General features: G+C 33.5%; 1 long non-coding RNA gene across 2 annotated transcripts in view; it reads right to left on the reverse strand.

The window, feature by feature from the left end:
• Positions 1-259: 259 nt before the first annotated feature.
• The window catches only part of LOC134808137 (uncharacterized), a 75,242-nt gene continuing 52,364 nt past the window's right edge, over positions 260-23,137 (reverse strand). Inside the window, exons 2-3 of one of the 2 annotated variants that reach the window (XR_010150509.1) lie at positions 2,606-2,723; positions 260-1,661 (exon numbers count right to left, since the gene is read on the reverse strand). This is a non-coding gene — a long non-coding RNA (uncharacterized LOC134808137). Of the gene's footprint in view, positions 1,662-2,605; positions 2,727-23,137 lie in introns of both variants that reach the window. The other variant, XR_010150508.1, reaches the window with a different exon arrangement.

The following is a 23,137-nucleotide window of genomic DNA, read 5'->3' on the forward strand; positions in this document are numbered from 1 at the left end:
GCTATGAGAAAAGGGAATAAAAAATAGAGGAAACAGAAAGCAAGGTGGTTATTACACAACCCCGGTTGTCCAACAATTACCATTCAAGTGTTTGCGAGAATGGCTATCATTGGGCTGGCTACAATTTGTTACCATTTTCCTTGTCTTCCTTTTCATTTACTCTTTTATTTTCTCATCGATATACTCAAAATTTAGATTCTTTAAAAAGCACTACTTCATTCTCCTGCCAATATTTTTTGTTATATTCATTTACATTTTTGATGAGTTGCTCTGAATAAATGCTTGCTCCTTATTCTGTGTTTAGATTTCTGTTCTATTCCCATTGCCTTTCCTTCCCATGCTTCTGTTGTAGACAAGCTGACAGTAACTCTGCAGTCTTTACAACACAAACTTGACACTCCCATAAATTGTATCTCTACCTCTGATTTTCTACTCTCACCAAATTACATTTTCTCACATACTCATCAAGATTATACTCTCCTACTCATATATAATAATTGTCCCGACCTTTTCAAGTTTGTTGTGTCTCTACAAGCCTTTATTTTTATTTTCAATGATTTTATTATTTTTCTCTTTTTTAAACTACATTTAAATGTTAACTTTTGTTGTCTTTCAATATGTGCAGATTAGTATTCCATAACAACTACCTGGATAAATTCTAATTGTTCTTCTGTAATACAGGTAGTTTTGAGTTTTGATGAACAAACTTATAAAATTGAATTGATTTAAACGTAAATTTGACACAGCTGTTTTATCAATATGAAGCCTGGTAAATTTTTTAAAAAACTTTTTCACCCAATTACGCACACAACAGAATATCAAGACTGTCATTCAATCCTTAACTATTACACTGATTAACTGATCCTCTTTACACCTACAAAAGTTTATTTGCATTAAATAAAACACAAATATCACTGAAGGGAGAATTACTTTACATTAAATTGAGAAATTATTGTTTAGTATGGGAATAAGACATTGTAATTCAGGTCTTTGTATTTTCTCTTTATTAATGTCATAAAATAATCAACTGAGTATAATCAGGAACTCCAGAAAGAGTAAAAGTATCCAGATTCTAAACATGGAATTTATTTTTCTGTTAGGGAATCTTACTCAGTAAGCAAATATATTTAAGTATAAAATTAAAAGAATATACATTTTGGAGCTTTGAGAAAAAAAAGAGTTTCAATTTGTGGTGACCAACCCAGTAGCAATGAGCATCTTTCAGTATCCAGTCCAGATCTGATAGAAAATAAGCATGGTATCAAACTTATCACACTCTGATGTCATGTCAAAAGGATTTAAAAGTCAAATTTAAGTGAGGTCTGCTACCAAAAGAAGTAATTTGAGCTTCAGGAAGAACTACAATGGATTGAAACTCACTCAACAAAAAATGTTAAAATTTATAATTTTGTAATAATATTAAGAGAATAACAAAACCATTTGGTCACTTTCTGAGATAATATGGAACAAATCAACTATCTGGAAAATTTAAAAAATAAAAAAAATCAAATATTTTTTCCTTTCCTATTTCAACTTTACCACTGGGTAATGAAATAATAGAAGAAAATAATTATCTTATAATAATATTCAAGCTAAAACAAAAAGAAACCAATAAATTGATGAATAAAGGACTTACGTTTGAGCATCAGGGACTGCTAACACTACAAAAAAGAAAGGAAACCATACGTTACATATCACCAGATAAAAGACTAAAACATGACCAATGGTCTTGTTAAATAAATACAATTATATCAATCACAACTCTAAAGCCAGTTTCCAATTTTCATTAAAGATAGAAAACAAAGAAGCATGAAAAATTCTACAGTGAGGCCAGGTGTGGTGGCTCACATCTGTAATCCCAGCACTTTGGGAGGCTGAGGTAGGCGGATCACTCGAGGTCAGGAGTTTGAGACCAGTTTCTATTAAAAACACAAAATTAACCTGTAATCCCCCAGCTGCTCAGGAGGCTGTGACAGGAGAATCGCTTGAACCCAGGAGGTAGAGGTTGCAGTGAGGCAAGATCACGCCTGTGCACTCCAGCCTGGATGACAGAGTGAGACTTCATGTCAAAAAAAAAAAAAAAAAAAAAAAAAAGAATTCTACATTGAGTTTGTAATCTGCAAACTCCAGACTGTGGAACATTCTAAAAATCAAATAACCTGGATGTTTCAATAACTATATTATCCCCTGCAGAAATTAATTTTGTGATGGCTTTTGCTTTATGTTCCAAAAGGGGCTGCTGATCTTTAAAGCCCAACAATTCCCCTAGTATACAGTAGCAACCCCCCTTATCCATAAGGAATATATTTCATGATCCCCCACTGGATGCCTGAAACCACACATGGTACCAAACTATATACAATATGTTATTTTTTTCCTATACATACATATCTGTAATAAAGCTAATTAATAAATTAGGTTTAGCAAAACATTAATAAAATAGCCTGTGGTTTGTGGGGTGGCAAACTCCTGTAATTCCAGCACTTTAGGAGGCCAAGGCTGGTTAGATGGCTTGAGGCAAGGAGTTTGAGACCAGCCTGGTCAACATGGTGAAACCCCGTCTCTAATAAATATACAAAAATTAGCCAGGTGTGGTGGCACACACCTGTAATTCCAGCTACTCCAGAGGCTGAGGCAGAAAAATCGCTTGAACCTGGGAGGCAGACGTTTCAGTAAGCTGTGATCACGCCATTGTACTCCAGCCTGGGTGACAAAGCAAGACTCTGCTTCAAAAAAACAAACAAACAAAAAACATTAACAATGATAATAAAATAGGATAATTAGAACAATATTATATTTAAAAGTTATGTAACTATAGTCTCTCCGTCTCTTTCTCAAAATATCTTATTATTACACACGCAAATTTAATACCTTTCCACTTAACTAAGCACTTGCCATATACTGTGGCCATAACAACTTTTGTAGTTTGAGTTGTGACAGCAAAGCTAGCAAGAATTTATTTTTCCTTCTTCACAATTTTTGAGATAGAAGATTCATGCATACCATAGATCTTAGCAACCGCACCATACATTTTTTTTCTTTGCTTATTAGGTAATGAACTTTCACCTTTTCAATTGAAGGAAGCATTTTATGGCTTATCTTTGGCATATCAGAATTGCCAGCATCACTACTCTTGCATTTTGGGGCCATTATTAAGTAAAATAAGGGTTACTTGAATACAAGTGCTGTGATATTGTGACAGCTGGTAACCAACATGTCTATTAAGTGACCAATGGACAGGCAGCCTAGATAGCATGAATATGCTGGACAAAGGAATAAGTCACGTCCTGCAAAGGATGGAGCAGAATGGCAGCAAAGTATTTCATTACAATACTCAGATTGGTGTGCAATTTAAAGCTACAAATTTTTTGGTAAATTTTATTTAATATTTTGGGAACAAGGTTGACTGAAGGTAACTGAAACCATGGAAAGCAAAACCTCAGATAAGAGGGGGGTTTAGCAAAAGGGGTTCCAGCAATATCCTTCATGAAGACAGCCAGGACAGTACCTGGTGCAAGACTCCCCCTTAGCCACATCCTTATTCCCTCCTCAATCTCGGGGTGGGTGTCTTTTGATTCCAGAGCTCATTGTTGAAATCACTTATGTGCTGTTACTAGAGGTATACAGATGGTCGAAGTATAACCACAGGTGATTTGTAAGGCATAGTACAGTTGACCCTTGAACAATATGAGTTGTGCAGTTCTACTTATATGCAGATTTTTTTTCAATAAATACAGGTAGGTCTCCATGTCTGTATTCTGCATCAGCAACAAAAGGCAGATCAAAAATACAGTACAACAGGATGTAAAACTTACAGATAAGAGGGCCTACTTTTCCCATATGTGAGTTCAACACAGCCAGTTGTGGGACATAAGTATGCCCAGATTTTTGTATATGAGGAGGAAGGGGGAGTAGGGATCAGGAACAAATCCTCCCTCCATGAATACTGAGGATCTAATTTAGTAAGTGTCTCTAAAAGATGGCAAAATTTGCATTCAGTTGCACTAGGCCAACATTCTGGAAATTATTTTTGCTTTTCTTTTCTCTCTTAAAGAAAATGCTTACATCCATATCTATAAGACAAAAAGAAGAGTGGTATTTTTCACAATGTCTGTTATTTATGACTTTATGCAAAATTATTTTTTTTTCTGGAAATCTCTCTATTTACTGACACTTCTATTCTTGCTTCCAATTCCGCGCTTGTGGAATGGCATACAATTGACTGAATGACACACATTAGATCTCCTTGAATTGGTTCCTGCACCCCTGCTCTCCCAGAAATCTAGAGTTGTGTGTTGCACGTCTTACAGTCTAGTTTGTCCACCAACCAGACTGAAACCAGGAATTGAAACAAGCTCTCAAATTGGATGACTGGGAGTTCCTCTGCTTACTCTTTGGCTAAAAGTCTGTCTGTCTTGTGTCCCTTTCTGTCTAATGAGTGGAAAATTTTATAGAGGTTGCTGACTTCAGACAGCACCAACTAAAACCAAGTTAAGGCTGCAGGAGGCAGCATGGTTGTGTGGTGACATGGGTGAGGGCATATGTATGATTACTTTTCAAGTTGTGCTATTGTTTAGGAAAATATCCTGATGAGTAGTAGTACCTCAAATAATAATAACAAAATGTTTCACAACATAAGACAAAAGACAGGTCTTATTAAGTACTCAGGCAAGATAGTCAAATTTTGGAGATAGTGATTCTCTGTGGTTTATGGTTCATATTATTGGGGACTGAGCCCCAAGTAAAAATTTAACTCTATTACATAGTTTAAATTACAGAAAAATTCAGCATAATAGAATTAGAGTGAGAGGATATATCTCACTATTCCATATGTGTTGTTTATTAAAGCACTAGTCTAGAGAGATTGTAGGTCAAGATAAAGTTTAATATTTTTGGAGACAGAATGCCATTGTAAACATTTTACTTAGACTTTGTGTATTTCTATGAGAGTCTTATTTTTCTTTTCAATGAAAGGAATAATCCTGCAGTTGGAACTCTTCTGAAATCTAAAGCAGGCAAAGAGCACTTCACAAGCCAGAAGTACTGCTCATTTCATGTGCATTTGATTCTGACATTAATTAAGACTCATTCATATAATTTTCATTCAAACAAAAAAAAGCCATGTTTTAGTCAGTGCTCTCTGCTCTCTAATTCATGCAAAAATAGTTTCAATATTTTAAACTTTGCATACATTTCACCCCTTTGATGGTGGATCTGTTCCATTTAGATTACTCTATAGTGCACACAAATAAAAGATTTATATGGCCAATTAATCTTCAAAAGTTTTTAAAAGGAGCCAGGCATAGACACAAAAGTGGTATAATTGAAAGTTAACTGTTGTAAATCTTCCTTTTTATCTTCTTTCTTAAAGAAGAGAAAGGCTTCAAAAAATTAGTCACACACACACAAACCACAGAGAGCCATCTGCCTTAGTTTATCAACTTCAGCCACTGATTAAATGTACATATAGGAACAATTGTCTGCATCTCAACAAAATTCACCAGTCAGTTGCAGCAGTTTCACGGTGGGAAGGTTAGGGAGACATGAATAAGTTTCTTGAGATGTTTCTTGAACCAATAGCTAATTTTCATTTCAGAAATAATTTTCTTTTTAAAATTTAGCCCTTTTTAGGTGATTTGAGTTCACAGGAGTGTGCAAACAACACAAACATTAAGAGTTTTAGAAAATAGGTTATACACAGTGGTTGGATATGTAATATGAGCACTTTGTCATCTTTGTATTAGGTAGAGATCACAGCCACATATCTTACTAAATTATGTTCTTATGATATGGGGTCGTAGGGAAGGTTATCTAAAATATCAGGAGATATTAGAATTCTTAAGATGAACAAACTGAGAGGATAAACACAAAGATACAACCAGTGTTGCTGCCACTTGAAAAAAGCCCACATGGTCAGATAATATAATAAAAACCAGCCTGTCAACATTGCTCATAAAAAACCAAAAATCAAAATGATGCACATTTACAAAATAAAAACAGACTTGGCTGGGAAACAAAACAGCTTCAGAAACAATCAACAAGAATAAATGATCTTCATTGCTTGGCTAGATATACTACAGGAGCCAAGAAAAGTGGATCTAGGTGTGAGACATAAAAATTGCATTTTAGAAGAAACACAATTTGTTTTGTTTTATTGGGTAGATATGCCAGGAAATTTTAATATTACCTCTATCAATGAAGGAAAAATCTAGACAGAAAAATGTATTTTTATTTGCAAAGTTTTGCAGGAATGTTCGAAATATTATGAAAACAAAAAAAAGAAAAATCTTAAAACTTTAAAAGGAATGAAAAACACTGTAATGAATGAACATATAAATATTTTCATATTTATAATTATTTCAAGGGCAGTTGATTGATAGAACAAAAATAATAGCAGTGCAATGTAGGATTTATAACTTTTAGAAGTAAAACATATGACAGCAATTATACAAAGCATGCGTAGGAGTGAAAGGAATTACACTATGGTAAGCTCCCTACAAATTTGAAAAGTGATATACTATTTAGTAAAGGATTACTATGAGAAGTTCAGGATACATATTATAATATCCAGATCCACCAAAATTTCCAATTTAAAAACTCATTAGAAGATATTATAGAGAATTCCAAAAATATTCCATTAATCTCAAAGACAATGGGAAAAGAGGAAGAACAAAAACAAAACCATAAGAATAAAATAGAAAACAAACGCAACATGGTAGACATAGGTTTTAAGGTTATCCCTGAATGCAAAGCATATTTTTTTCTCTTACTGAGGTATGTGATGTGTTTAGCCATAGTGGTTGCAAGAAAGTTCCAGTTTTGTTTTTTAAATGAGAAGAATGTATGAATCATTGCCTATCTGAAAAACCAAAATAATTCTTTATCTCTTTCTCACACATCATGTTTTATCTCTCATAATAGATTTATATTTTAGTTAAATGTAAACTTGAGAATCCAAAATAATTTTCTCTTGGAAATGAAAAGACAATGCTTGCCAGGCACAGTGGCTTATACCTGTAATCTCAGCTATTCAGGAGGTTGAGGCAAGAGCATCACTTGAGCCCAGAAATTTCAGGCTGCAGTGAGCCATAGTTATGCCACTGCACTCCAACCCGGACAGCAGGGTGAGACCCCATCTTTACAAATAAATAAATAAATAGACGGTGCTTAATTATTTTCTACTTTACGGATGTGCCAGTCTAATGACCACCTGCTACTTGTTTTATGGAACAAGTTCATAGATATTTTCAACCAGAAGACTGATGACTATCATCAGCTAACAAAAAGTTTCTTCTATTGTTTTGGATGATTTATTTCCTTCCACTTTTTTCTTTCCTATACCACTGGACATTTTATTATAAAGATGTGGGTATGGCTCTTTCATCTGATATTTTCTGTTTTCGTACATTGTGCTTTACATTCTAGAAGATCTCCGCAGCCTTACACGCTAAATCAGTACATAATGTACATTTTTAGCTGCGAGAATAATTATTATTAGAAAGGACAGGTGGAAATTTTTGGAAGTGTGCTTCACTATCAAAAAAGTAAACCAAAGACCAGCAAAAATAGAAGTACTTATTATATTACTACAGCGCCTAGAATATTTTAAAAGCCAAGTAAGAAAGTTCTTCTACATTCCCACTTAATCATCTTTTGGATTTTTGCTGTGCATCTTGAAGAATTGCCATAAATTAATGTAGGCAAAATTAGGTAGTGACTCCAATTTCAACTTATGTTTCATATACAGACTCGTTGGTGGGATAAATCAATAAAGCTAAGTATCTGGCAAATAACCAATGATTTTGTAAATGACTTCTGTCTATAAAAATACACAGGAGAAAATAGAGGAAATCTCTTTTCTCATGGACAATGACAACAAAGTACCTTCATTCAAAGTTATAACTTTGCTCTGGCCTTTATCAATTTTCCAGCTCTGCTTTATGTGAAAGGGCCTTCATTATGCTGACCCACAGCACTGGTGATCTAAAGATGAAAGTATCATACATAAAAATTTAAAGCCCCCCCACCTCATTGAAATGTCTGAGCTGCAGGTTTCTGAGGCATGTTAACATAGCTCCTTCAAAGTGAATAACAAATTGATTTGTCCTGAGCCCAGTATCAATAAGAAAGTGTTACAAGACAAGTCTCTGTATTTTGAGTCAACATGTACCAAATTCGCATGTATTGCTGTAGTTCATTCATATAATGACCATTAATAGTCTCAGCATAAAGAGATACCTAGAGCAAGAAAGTGTTCTCCAGCTTTTCTGGGATGCAGTGCTAACAGAGTTTTTAATTTAGCCTGGATCCAACTGTGCTTGAAGTGTCTATTGCAGACGGTATGCTTTATGTAACCTTAGGCACACACTAATAGAAGAAAGATAGAGTAGGTTCTGATAGTTTTAGAGCAAAGCAAACAATATCATCTTAGAAAATGAATATTTCCTTTTAATTAGGTAGTGAATTCTGGTAATTTGAAAATGCTTCCAGAAGTTAAGACTAGAGCCTGCACTTCTAGCTATTCCAAAAAAGTTTTAATCACCTGATGCTTGCTTATGTATCCCTGTCTTTCCAAATTATCTATTCTGTTATATACCATGAAATCTGAACCAAGAAACCATGTCTTTATGGTGCAGCTCAAATTCCCACTCCTATAAAAGGCACATCTGAATTGACTCAATTGGAAATTTTATCTTCCTTGGTCAGCTATCACATAGTACTTCAATTCTACCTTTCAAAAACACTTATTATATTATTCTCATGCGTGTTAGTGTTCTTATTTTATTGAGATGGTGAGCACTGCTCCTAATAGAATCTCCTACATAAACGTAGTCATATTAGTTCAGCATAATGATACCCAATACTGTATCAAAATGTCTAATTTCATATATATGAATTCCAAATTCAGTAAGTAATGTTAATAAGCTTTCTTTTAATATCCTAAATTGTTTACCACCAATTAGATGATGAAATAAGTTTTCAAATAAAACTACATTTTTTAGGAAGGGGAGAAAGAGAAATCCAAATGTTCTCTCCAAAATGCCTATCTCGTCAATAAAATTAGATATAGTGAGCCTATTTTCCATATAAAGCATTATGTATTTTTTCAGTTTAGTAAAGATAAAGGAGCATGATAAACATTATATAATATTTATTTTTCTGAAAACACCAATTCATTGATGTTAAGGTATAATACTGAAGTGTGGTATATGTTGAAAAATTAACAGGCTTGGATAAGCATTCAAATATTTTATGTTTAAAAGTCTCTACCATAAGATGTTTTTGCTATTAAACAATAGAAATAATGAAAGAAAATTTTGTGATTGACTTGATTCTAAATTCTTAAAATAAAACAATTTGTCTGCATATTTTGCACATTCATTCTAAATCTACCACTGTAGTTCACACATAGAAGTATTCATAGTAGTGGTGAGAGAATGGGTCTCAGGATTGCAGAACCAGTGTCTTGAGTAAGAATGATAAAACCTGGAAAAACAAAAGGCTTAGACACTTTTAAATGTGTTCATTAATTTGCAACCCATTCTGCTCAGGAATTTTAGAATAACTCTTGATATTTAGTGAATGGTGAAGTTATGTAAGAAAAAAAATGCTGATCAAAATCGACCCTACTAGAATTTATTTTTATTGCTCTCTCTTCTGCCACTTGCTATAGATGCTGAGCTTGGAACAGGCACATCATCTTGAGTATGGAAAAATGGCTGCTAAAGCAGACATATTCCAGGATTATTTTTAATTTTATTGTTTTGGTGAAGGATGTACAAAATATGAAGTTTTAACATCAAATAAGTCACTTATTATATTAATATTGAATAATAATTTTCAAAGGACCATAAGATACTGATGACATCCTCCTGTTAAAAAGGCTTTTGTGATTCAAAACACTGAAATTTTACCATTCATCACTTTGAGATGCCAGCTTCAAAGATTAAGAAATCCTCCTCATTTCCCTTAAGTATGGGATAAAAATACTATTTAAAAATAGAAATGTATAATTTTTATACTGTGAAAATTTAGAAGTACATATTCTGAGCTAATAGTTGGTAGCATTTTATGTACCATTACCTAAAAGACATTATAGGAAACACTTTGTGAATCACTATTTTGATTGCTTGGATGTTGTCACAGATAGGATAAACTGAAATAAACATTGAGCAACTTATGAGGACTAGTGAAAAAAATATCTTTTTGGAATTAATAAAAAGAAATAAGAGTATTTACCAAATGATCTTGCAGTCATCTTTGTGGTTGTAGGATGCTTAAAATCTACATCTGAAAAGCATATTAAAATTGAGGGCTCTCATTTTGTGTACTAAGCCCTTCTGCTTCATTTAATTATTTGTACTTACATTTTAACTTTGAAATTATTCTTTCATTCATTCATTAGATTTCATGTATCATTGAATGCTCCAATTAATTCTTCTTCACTTTGTCAAATGTCACTTAATGATTAACATATTGACCTAGTCAATGATAATACTTACTGACCACTATGTGGTAAAAACGTTAAAAATATAAAATTGGTCAAGAAGGTGTATCAAATATTACAAATGTACTACTTTCACTCAAATGCATGATATTGCTTTTACTGCACACTCTGGCATTTTTGTTGTCGTTGTTGTCCCTATACTGGATATCTACAGGAACTAATCCAGACATTCTGACACATCTGCAAACCTGAATGTGGAAAGAGTTAACAGCCCATGAGGATCTCATGTTTTAATCTCTTGCCACTTTGAAGTTCTTGAATAAATTATCATTTATTTTAAGCTTATTTTAAATGGAAAACAATCTGTATTTCAACTTATATTCTTAACTCCTGCTTAATTTATTACGACTGTCAAACTCATAATCTAGTTATTTATCTTATCTGTATTCCCACCAGACCTCATATGGAAATAAACTCCAAGGTGACAAGATATTAGTCTTTTTGTTAATTTTTGTCTCCTTACTGCACAGAAAATGTCCTGGTATATAAATATTCAATAACTATTTGTTGAATGAATTAATAGAATAATATTGAAATGGCAAACACAGGAGGCCTAAGTATTTGAATGTGAAGACAGGGGATATGAATGAGATAAAATGTTGAGTTTTAGGCCTGATGTAAGATGCTAATGGGAAGGTGGTTCTGAGTATGAGCAATCATATCTGGATGCGAGATAAATATTTCAAAATTCATACCTTAGAAATATTCATTAAAGTCATTGGAACAAAGTAGATAATTAATCATAGCGCTATAATGGGGAAGAAAGGGAAATGAGCTTCGAACTCTGAAGAATGCTATTATTTAGAAAAATCCATTGAAAAACTGCTTACAACTTTTCCACAAAGGAAGATAGCACAATATTATAAAATCCAATAAAAAAAGCAATAAAAGTCTATCAAAAGCTAAGAAGCAGCATCACCAATGCTGTTTGTCAAAAAAGATAGATTGTGAAGAGTCAAGTATTTTGTAAAATGTTCACCAATGGGGAATTTTCTGATATTTTTCCTAAAATTAGACTTGCGTTATGGGTTTTTTGGAGGAACAGCATTGAGGTCAAACACTAGTCTCATCACCATCCTATCAAATGTACGTTATGTAAACATTACTTGTCACTGTTGACGTTAACCCTGATCTCCTATTTGAAATAGTGAGTGTCATATTTCACTACAATAAGCTAAGTTTTTCCCCTTTTCCAAACAATACTCTTTGGAAGAAAGTCATTATGTGTAGCCCACAGTTAAGAGTAGGAAGTTATGCTCCACTTTTTTGAAAATAGAATGCCCTCATAAATTACTTGGAATTCTTCATGGATGATTTCTATATTCTGCTTCATTTATTTTTTATTCTATCATTTATTTATATGAGTATGGACTTATGGATGTTTATTTTATACTTTTGGTACAATCTAATACTTCTATATTTATTTTGTTGCTCAAATTTTTCCACCATTGACCATGGGTAGCACTTTTACTTAGCTCTTACATCCCTTCGACATGCACTCATCATTGTTTTGTAGTTGTTCCTGCTGTCACTATTTATTTTAGTGTCTGCTACAAGATCTTTATGTTTATTTTCTACATTATATTGTATATTTTCTGTTCTTGTCCTGTAATCAACCATGTATCCAAGGAATTTTTTTTTTAATTGAAGAATGGTATTAGGGACTAAGATCTTCATCCTCTTTGCTACTGAGGTGGCTTTGTTTCTAGGCCTTCTCAGCTGACACAACAAGGAAATATATAAATGTAAAGGTATATATAAATATAATTGTGTGTGTATATATAGATAGAGAGATACATCTATATCTATGTTAAGCAAAATATGAGTTTAAACTCATGTGTTCAGCTCTAATTCATTACAATATGGATCATTCTGGACTCTTCTCCTTGCTTATGTGTAACCTCCAACTGTCTACTAGTGAGAAACCTAGCTCCTGCTATCTGCCATTCTTTTACTTAATTGTTCAAAACCAGCAAGTATCTATAGCGGTCTCACAGTTGTTTACTGCACTCCCATTGGAAATAACTTTATCAATTAGAGTACACTGGTTAAGTAGAGTTTCTTATGACTTTAGTCACAGACTCAGTCCATTTCTAAAGTTGCTTAGTTCAGCATCTCTTCTTTCTATCCTGTTCAGTGAGATTATTTCAAGTGTATTTAATACAGTTAGATTGTTTTGTCACATTCTGCATTTAACTCTGCAATCTACCCCCGATTTTAAATGATATTTTAATATTGCATAAAATATCTACTCTTTGTGTAGTAAAGGTCTATAAGTTTTGGTATATGCATAATATCAGCTATTCAAAATTACTGTAGCATACAAAATAGTTTCATCACCCTAAACAATCTTCTGTGCTTCGCTTCTGCTGTTTTCCCCACCCTAAACAGCTTTCAGCCACAGATTGGTTTATCATCTCTATGGTCCCTAGCTGTTTTTTAATAAAATAATATTTTTGCATTTTTGTTTATTCTTTCATAACATAAATAAATTCTCTAAATCTACAGCAGTAGGAGCCAAAATGCCATTTCTGAAATATATTTTACACAATATCCCTTTATGATGTAAGATATTTTCTACAAATAACACAAATTTAAAACAAATCAGGGATTTGCCAATGAAAAGTACCCCACTTATTTTTAAATTATTCACAGGCCTTTTACAGCCTCTGAACTACATACAAATCACGAGTCATCAGGAATGCATATTAAAATACTGAGAAATGTAGGAGTGACATATAGCTATAGCACATAATTATAAAAATTGGGCCAGGCATGGACTAATTTCTGTAATCCCAGCAATTTGGGAGGCTAAGGCAGAAGAATTGCTTCAGGCCAGGAGCTCAATACCGGCCTGGGCAACATAATGAGATCCCCATCTTTATAGCAAATTTAAAAAAAATTATCCATGCATGGTGGCGTACGCCTGCAGCACCAGCTACTCAGAAGGCTGAAGCAGAAGAATTGCTTGAGCCCAGGAGTTTGAAGTTGCAGTGAACTATGATTGTGCCACTGCACTCCAGTCTGGATGACAGAGCAAATCCCTGCCTCTAAAATTAAAAATAATAATTATTATAAAAGTTAGAAGAAAGACACTAATACTGGGACTGTGTGGTTTTTAATATCCAAAACCAGGAAATATTGGACTATATACAAGACATACAGGATTTTATCCAAATATGAAATATCAAATATTCAGAGTTAACATGAATATGACATTAGTATAAACAAAGAATAGTTTTAACAATAGAAGACTGTGGCAAATTTGATATATGAAAGTCAGGAAGCAAAATTCCAGAGCATTATGTCATATACTTATGGCTCATAAGTAGGATATAATCTTTGTTTATTTATAAAGGCATCATTCCCAAAACAGGGCATTTGTGATGCTCCAAGTGAAGAAAAGATGGAAGAGTTAATAGAACTTTGCAAGGGTTTTCTAAGGCACTACCCAATCCTAAACTTATTTCAGTCTTTTTCTTTCTGGGTTAATTGCCTTTAAGAGGAAGCCTCAATATCCTTGAATCAATTGGCAAGCCAATGAAGATTCCTGGGATAATAAAAAATTATTTGGTTTATATGGAGTAAAGAGGAGAGAGTACCAATCATGCATAGACAAAAAGTTACTGATTATCAAAAAAGTGCCATGAATTTTGCTAGGCACAATCCAGATTTAAAAGACATATTTTCAGCTTTTAAGAAATCACACACAAATTGTTATGGCAGGAAAATAAATTAACAGTTACAAAATAACATAATAAATACCATGCAAAAAGTACTGTGAGAGCACTTAGCTTAGACAGACCTTATTCTAGGAAGGTTGGATACCTTTAAATCTGAATTCGATATTTTTCATACTGGAGGATATCTATGTTTCAAACATGCATGCTACATTGGATTTTCCAGGAAGCAGAATAACTACCTCAACCATAATTCATGCTTCCAGATTTAACTGAGGCTGTTGGGATGAGGCTGAGGAAAAACAAGAACAGTCTTTATTATTATTGCACCAGGTGATTATAACTGATGATTAACTATTGGATCATATGTAGGAGATCAGAGAGAGAAAAAAGCGTGTGAATATTAGCTCAGAGTTATTCTGACCATAAAATGAGGCAATTCTGAAAGCAATTTGAAATACAATGAAATATAAAGTACTATTTTGTAAAAGTTTACATTATGCATTCACAAAATTTCTGTTACCTGACACTTAAAGGGAGTGGAAATGAGTGCTAATGAATAATTTAATATTTCTACAGTTAATTAATGTGTCTCAGGTGTTCTGCCTAATATCTTTTTCCTAGTTCTCCTTCTTATGATGTACAAAAAAGAAAGTATAAAATATTGTTCATGTAGTCTCCCACTACCTGTAAAAGCTTTCGCCAAAAAAATACTCTGTAAGAAAAATTGAATTATCTTTTTTCTCTATTAAGAAATGGAATTATTTCTGATGTTTAGTAATGAGTTACACTACTTGCCTTTATGTGGACTAAATATTGTTATTTTTATGTATATTTAAAAGTTGGACTAGGAAAGATTTGCAATGAAAGTTTAGGGTTGATGCTTCTAACAATTTTGTACTACTGTTTTAGTTATATATATATATACCATTAACAACTGTGGTGTCAATTTATTCATGTCAATATTTATTTTAAATAATAAAATTTCATTTTTGTTTGTAAGTGAAATAACTGAGATAATAAAAATACAAGATTATAACACCAAAAAAAAAGAAAAAAGAAAAATTGTAGGGACATTTTTTGAAAGAAAGCCTTTTAAGGGGAGAAGATGGGAGCCAAATAAGGGCTGAAAAATAACCTAGAGGTATAATGTTTGCTATTTAGGTGATGGGTACACTAGAAGCTCAAACCTAGTCATTATGCAATATACCCATGTAACAAACCTGCACATGAATCTACAAAAATTAAAAAAAAATCTTATGGCCCACATAACCTTGATTTTCTCTGCTTTGAACATTTGAATTGAGTAATTTAGCAATATTAGACTCCACCCTAATGTTGATAAATGTCAGAACTTCACTGTTTTTGCCAAATATACTCAAAAATGGTTTGTGCCATATTTCCACATATATTCTGATTTTGCCCCACATTTAATTGGGTACTTTTTGTTGCCCTGTTCTTTAAGAAGACCAAAAACAACATGACTGCCCTGACTGTAAAAGTGTTAGTAACCTTGACAGTTATAAAATATCTCTGTGCTCTTGTGTCAGGTAGAAGTCCAAGGTTTCTTTCCAGTTTTATACATTTCAGCAAGAAACAGTGCTCAAGTAAAATTGCAGAGAAATGGTGTAATTTATTATATTCCTGCCGACGTTAATGATGTGCTAGCAAGTAATAGCACTTTTACGCATGGCAGATGAAGATACCAGTCTAAGATTACCGGTGGGAAGAAAACATGATAAAAAGGTCTATTTCAAAATAACATATCCAAATTAGAAATCCTTTCAGTGATATATAAGGCTGGTAGTATAATGGTAGAATCTTTGATTTTTTTTTCCTTAGCAGTTATGAGATTCAGTTACTGAAAGAGCCTTGATAAGATGCTGAAATTTTAGAGTTGTTGACTTATCAGAGAACCACAGCTTATCATGTAAATGTAATGCATGCAAATTTATAAAGATAAGAGACAGGCACTTTTATAATCTTACTGAAAGAGATACTTGCTAGGTGAAATGAGAGCACCCTGAAACTTGTTTCTATTTATCGACTCACAGTGAATATAAAGAATACAAATAAACTTTACTTGGAAATGAAGCAAATAAATAGAAACTGAAGATTTTTCAATCTTGCAGGAAGGAAAATTCTCTTCAGATTTAAGAAAAAATATCCTAGAAGGGCTGGTAAAGAGAACAAAAGGAATAAGAAAGTAGATGTCATATAATTTTAGGCCCTTTTCTGTCAGAGGAAAAGTTAAATGAATTAATCATGCAGAATTGAAACTGCCACTTGCTCATCTTTGACTATTGACCTGGCCAGGTATTCTTAGATCTGTTTCCTAAATTGTGCATCCTCCTTTTCAGCAAACTTCATCTCCATTTCAACAACTAATTCCCCACTTTAGACCTCGTTATCAATATGAACTCTTCGAGGGTTGAAATATAAAACTCCATACTTCTCTTGTCCTTGGATAGGCTTACATATCTCTCTGTTTCACTATTTTTGTGCTCATATATTATTATGCTCTTCTAGTCCCTTAGCTTTTCTTTCCCCTTGCTCTTATGTTTCTATTCCCTCTGCCCTTTTCTTTCTTTTCTCCCGACGTGTACACTTTGAGGCATTGCTTTAACCAGGATCCTCAGCTCTGACTGTCAACTCTCCACTCACACATCTGAAAAAATAATATTGTCCACATTTGTGATCATTTCCCTGTTCTTTTGTAAAGTATTCCTAATGGTTAGCATTCTTTAATTTCAAAATCTACCTCTAAAAAACTATTCTCAATGACTATTTCCTTGGGGAAATAATGATCATCTCTCATGACACTAATCAATTAACTTTCTTTTAGATATTGAATTACTTTACATCTTTGTTCACAATTATCTGTTTTCTTATGCAGAAAGGACTACCTCTTTCCAAGGACATCTTTCTAGACAGCTCTCCAGAACTTATCTCGATTTAGATGCTAAGAGACTTCTTAAACTTATTGTGTTTAATGCTGAACTCCTGATTTTCAGCTATCCTCACCCAAAACCTCCTCCACCCACAGTTTTCTTATTCTCACTAATATCAATGCTATTTTTCCATCTGTTTAGATAAAAAAATGCTGGTGTCATTTTTGACTCCTCTCTTTTACTCATAATCAGTTTTAGTTTGGCAAGAAATCCTGTTGACTCTACCTCTTCAATATATCCAGAGATGAAATTAATATGGTATCAAATACAATTTCATGATTTTGATTATTAAGCCCTGATTATGTAAGAAAATGACTTTGTGTTTTGGAAAAACACATGGAAGTGTGTAAGGCACAGTGTCATTATATCTACAAGTTATTCCCAAATCATACAAAAAGAATAATGATAACATTTGTATGCACATGTAGATCAAAACAGATATAGATACAGAAAAAAGAGGAAGAGAGAGAGAATGAAAGAAAATAAGAGATGAAGAAAGCCCAGTAAAGTGTTAACATTTGGGGAATTTTGCTGAAGTTTCAGGGCAATTTTTGTACTATTTTTAGAACTTTGAAAGTCTGAAATTATTTCAAAATAAATATTTGAAAATAAAATATATTATCTTAAGGAAACAACAAAAATGTGTATATATAAATGTATCCAGAATCCATATTTTTTCTTAGTCTATTCACTGCTAACCGTCTTGACTAAGCAATCATCACTCTCACAATTATAGCAATGGTTTTCTTACTTGTTTCTTCAGACCTGTTTATCCTTCCCCCACAATTGCTACAGTTTATTATCAACATAGCTACCATAATGATCTTTCAAAAGTATAATTGACAGCATGTCAACCCTCTGCAATAAACTGCAATGGTTCCCCCATTTCATTCGGGTGAAATTCAAAGGGTTACAATGACTTAAACCATCCTGCATAATATCATTCCTCATTCTCTCTCTGATTCCATCTACTTCTGTTTTGTGTTTCTCTGAATCTATAGGAAGCTCAGTGGTATTGCACATAGAAGTGGGCTGCTGGGATGGCAATAGCTATGTATCTTCTAAAACTATCTTACATATCCTAGTGTGAGTAGTATCACGCTGTAAGAAAAACTACATAAAATTGTTACGCAGGTGGATATCCACGTTTGGTATGGCCAAATAAACTAATATATATTCCTTGAGTACCCTGTATTTCCCAAATTATGTTATTTATTACACTTTTGTGTATTTTTTAAATTTATGTGTCTACTCTTAATTTGTAAGGTCTTCGATACCAGGGGTCTAGGAAAGTATTATACATTACAAGGATCAAAATGTTAGTTTACTTAATATCCCACTGTTTTACACTCATATTCTTTCTTCTAAACTTCTTTAGACTAATGAATACTTTTTAAGGGCTCTTGTTGAATTTAGATTTTTTTTAGACAGCTAAGACTACCTTCATAAGCCCCTATTTACAAGAGTCTGAGCACAAATAATAACATCCTCTCCTTTACTTGAAACACTGCAATAGATACCACAACCAATCTAGGTTTCACTTATTCAGTCCTAAGTGATTTAGAAATAAAGATTACATCTACTTGTTTAGGTTCCATACACAAATATCCAACTATTTCTATGTATTTCACATTGAATAAAACACCAACAAAAACAAAAAGTGAGTATCATGGGATGTGGCTGATGAGAATAAGAGTTTTAAGTGTTATTAAGAAGGGTAGATATTATATAAAAAAGATAAATTATTTAATGGGGTTTCGTGCTGTAACTGCAATGTGGGAAAGTATTGTTGGAAATCAAAATTTGAGGCAAATGTGCTATATGGGAAGTTAAAATGCAGTAGTTTACACAAGAATTTATTGTAGCCTGAACCAGGTTTTTGGGATTTAAAAAATGAATAAATAAATGTGAGAGATACTTAGTATATAGTATCGAGACATTGCCATAATTAGTCATAGGGATGAGAGAGAAGTTAAAGATGAATTTCAGTTCTCTAACTTTGTGCACGTTTGCATTCAATGAAGAGTGAAGATGGAGCGAATAGCAAAGTTTTTGTCATGAGTGATGATATCTGCTTTTATTATTTTCTTTAATATTAGGCCAGTTAAAACAATATCTACAAGACAATTTTAACAATAGATCTGTGGCTCAAATATATGATCTGTGACTAATATATTAGATTATGGAATTCTAACACACATATGGGATCTTAAGCAGTGAGAATGAATGAGATGTTTGGGGAAAAGTGTAAATTGAAGTTCACAAAGCCAAATGACTACCCTGGTTGTTCAGATAATGAAAACAAGCTTCCCAGATATAAAAGTAATAGGGACGGTTTGAAAGCAAAGACCACATGCCTCATTTAATGAAGCCAGCTGGTCTTTAACACTAGGGAGTTACCAGAGCATCAAATTTTGAAGGGAAGCCAGGAGTCTATATTTTTTTACATAAACTGTTGTACGTTGTAGTCATTCTTTCAACAGCAATATAAATGGTCTCTGAATGTCTTACATGAACAGAAAAGTTTTTGTAATTGTATATATCTTCACATAACTTATGAGAGACTAAAAAGTGTTTCATCTTAGAAAGTAGACAGGAATCAAGGGGTCTAAGGAGGTTTGGCCAAATTGTGTGTCAGGACAAACTTCATACACAATTTGCTTAAAACATCTTCAACATACTGTTGACTACAGCTTAGATCCATTTCTACTCATCCAAATCTGTATTCAAAGTTCCAAAAAGGGAGAGAGACTGATTAGGGCCAATATCCTCTGTCTCATATGCTGTGAGCAAGAATAAAGTGGATTCACCTACTTATGATTGTCCCCGTTACTTTCCTGCAATTTACATGTCTCCTTTCTGGATGGTGCCAAAAGCACTGCATCCTCTTACCACTACATAGTAGGGAAAGTCCCTCCAAGAAGAGTGGAGAATCTGCCTTGGACAGCTAAATATCTTTTCTACAAGAAAAATTAAATCTTTATTTTAAAAAAATGTGTGTCAAACACATATTTCTGGCCCAGTTATGATTCACAGGCCACATTTTGTAGCATTTTATATTAGAGGGAAAGAGAGATACAGAGAGAGAGAGAGAGAGTCAGAGAGAGAAAGAGGGAGAGAGTGAGCGACTGTGTGCACCTTGGACTGATAAAAACCAAGATTGAAGAAATATGTCTAATAAAAAGCCTTCACATCAGACTACTATTCCTTGCAAAATTTAAAGAAAAATATCTGGTATTAGGAAGCCTAATGTGTTACTCAGTTGGAAGAGGTAGACCACAATATGCTGAAATGAATGAGTACCTTAGATCAAAATGTGTGTTTTGGATTTAGTAACGTGGCGATTATTATCATAGTTCCAGGTGTACAAATCAAAATGAAGGAAGGTAAAAAAAAATTAAAAATATGAAAATATGTGGAGGACAAATATAGACAACTTTTTGAAATATTTGTCTGTAAAGTGAAATAAAAAGATAAAGTAAATGCAGAATAGGCTATCGACCTCATTCTCAAATGTGAGAGATTTGGACAAGTTTAAATGATAAGATGGCACATTTAGAAAGGGATAGATTAACAATATAGAAGTAAGGAAAAAATTATTAAACTGCAAGGCAAGCAAAGGAATAGCCCAATGGTGTAGGTAAAGAGATTAGACCTAGGTAGGAGGGTCAATGACAGTTTTGGTCAACTGGTGACGGAAAGCCAATAGTGTTTCTTCCAACGAAGTGACAATCTGAAATAAAAGAGAATGTCACCTCCTGAGAGTTAGGAGATGGAGACTAAATCCAAGTTTTGAGGAGATTAAATAATATTTAAAATAGTTGTGAGAATGAGAGGATTTCTCTAACTTATTTAATAATATGCATTGTCTCGGCTGTCAATAAAAATTGGGAATCTTGTTCATGATTATAAGTTTTCTCATCACTCTCTTCCAATTTGTGTTCTTGGTTTCTAAATTCTGTCAATACCACCAAACAAATATCTCTCAAATCCACATCTTTGCATATTTTATACCATAATATTATTTCACAGCATTCTCTCATGTGGGCTTTTACAATATCTTGCCAACTGAAATCATCTACCATTTCTTTAACCCTTGCAATAACTTTTCATAATGTTTTCAGTTATCTGTTAAAAAAACTTATCTAAGTGGTCCATATGATAAAGTGGAAAAGTATTAGCATGAGAAAGCCTATGACTGGTACCTAACTAGATTTCTATTCTAATCTTCCCCATACTCAAATAGCGTGCACAAACTGAAGCTCTCAAGATTTCCTTATTTGAAATCAAGATGCCCACTTAATTGTTAGTTCATTTGTTGTTTATATTTTACAATGTACTTATTTTCTGTCTTTATTAGTGAATTTCCATTCTTTAAGGTCTTGGTAAAATATCTTCTCTTTGGTCAAACATACTCCTTTCTCCCTTTATTTCTTATGTTTCCAAGAATTTTCCCTTATGTTTCCAAAATAATTTGTACATATATATTATATTGTGCTTATCCTACTAAATGTTGCTTAAAATGTTTAAGTGTCTATCATTTTTATTCCAATGCCTGTTACTTGACCACAGTCATTAACTTCTGAGTAGATATGTTATTTTCCAGTAAATATTGTAATATATATAAAAAACATAACAGTAAATATTGTTATATATATATAAAAAACATAACACCGTATATATGTGTGTGTTTGTGTGTGTGTATAAAATGAAATGTAAGATTTCATTATTCTGATTTTGATTTTTTTAATTCATTAATTAATTTATTTTTTTGAGATGGAGTCTCATTCTGTTGCCCAGTCTGAAGTGCAGTGGTGCGATCTTGGCTCACCACAATCTCCACCTCCTGGATTCAAGTGATTCTCCTGCGTCAACCTCCTGAGTAGCTGGGATTACAGGCGTACACCACCATGCCTCACTAATTTTTGTATTTTTAGTAGAAATGGGGTTTCACCATGTTGGTCAGGCTTGTCTCGAACTCCTGACCTCGTGATCTGCCTGCCTCAGCCTCCCAAAGTGCTGGAATTACAGTTGTGAGCCACTGCACCCGACCTGTTTATTTATTTTTGAGACAGAGTCTCACTCTGTCTCCAGGCTGGAGGCTTGTCTTGAACTCCTGACCTGGTGATCTGCCTGCCTCGGTCTCCCAAAGTGCTGGGATTACAGGCATGAGCCACTGCGCCCGACCTATTTATTTATTTTTGAGACAGAGCCTCACTCTGTCTCCAGGCTGGAGTGCAGTGGCACGATCTCGGCTCACTGCAGTCTCCGCCTCCCAGGTTTAAGAGATTCTTCTGCCTCAGCCTCCCGAGTAGCAGGGGCTACAGGTGTGCACCACCATGCCCAGCTAATTTTTGTATCTTCAGTAGAGAAGGGGTTTCACCATGTTGGCCAGGATGGTCTTAATCTCTTGACCTCGTGAGATTTTTAAAATATTATTAGAAAACAGCATAAGTTTAGCTTTATCCTATCTGTGGCCTATAGGGCAAAGAAAGATTCTTTCACGTTAGTATTGGTTTTCTTTTCTGGAAAATTGATGTCAGGGTAGAATACCCTAATCCATTACAGGTCAGCATATAGGTTGTGAATGCACAGTTTTTCTACAAATGTTTTTACCCAAAATATTTAGATATTTGAGCAGCCCTGGGGTATATTTATTCAGGTAGAATCATTATTCCTAAAATCTCATTCAAAAGTGTATTTACAGACCCTGAGAAACATGTAGAAAAGTGTCAGTGCCAGCAGTGGGATTAGCTGCTAGGTACAGTTTGGAAATTCTTTAAATGGGGCAAAAGCTCTTGAGTAGAGAAAAAAAATGTTTTCCCGTTTGCTTTCTTAGAGTTAGTTCTCATGGAGAAAATATTAGTCTAGACATGGTTAGATAAATTTTAAAATCATTCTGGATAAATAATAAATTGATTATTTTATACAGCTAAGTGGAAGCTAAAAATCAATCTGTAATATTTAGTGTTACCAAATGTTTCAGAATTTTAAAAATA

This window comes from Pan troglodytes, chromosome 14, assembly GCF_028858775.2.
Source record: "Pan troglodytes isolate AG18354 chromosome 14, NHGRI_mPanTro3-v2.0_pri, whole genome shotgun sequence".
Lineage (NCBI taxonomy): Eukaryota > Metazoa > Chordata > Mammalia > Primates > Hominidae > Pan > Pan troglodytes.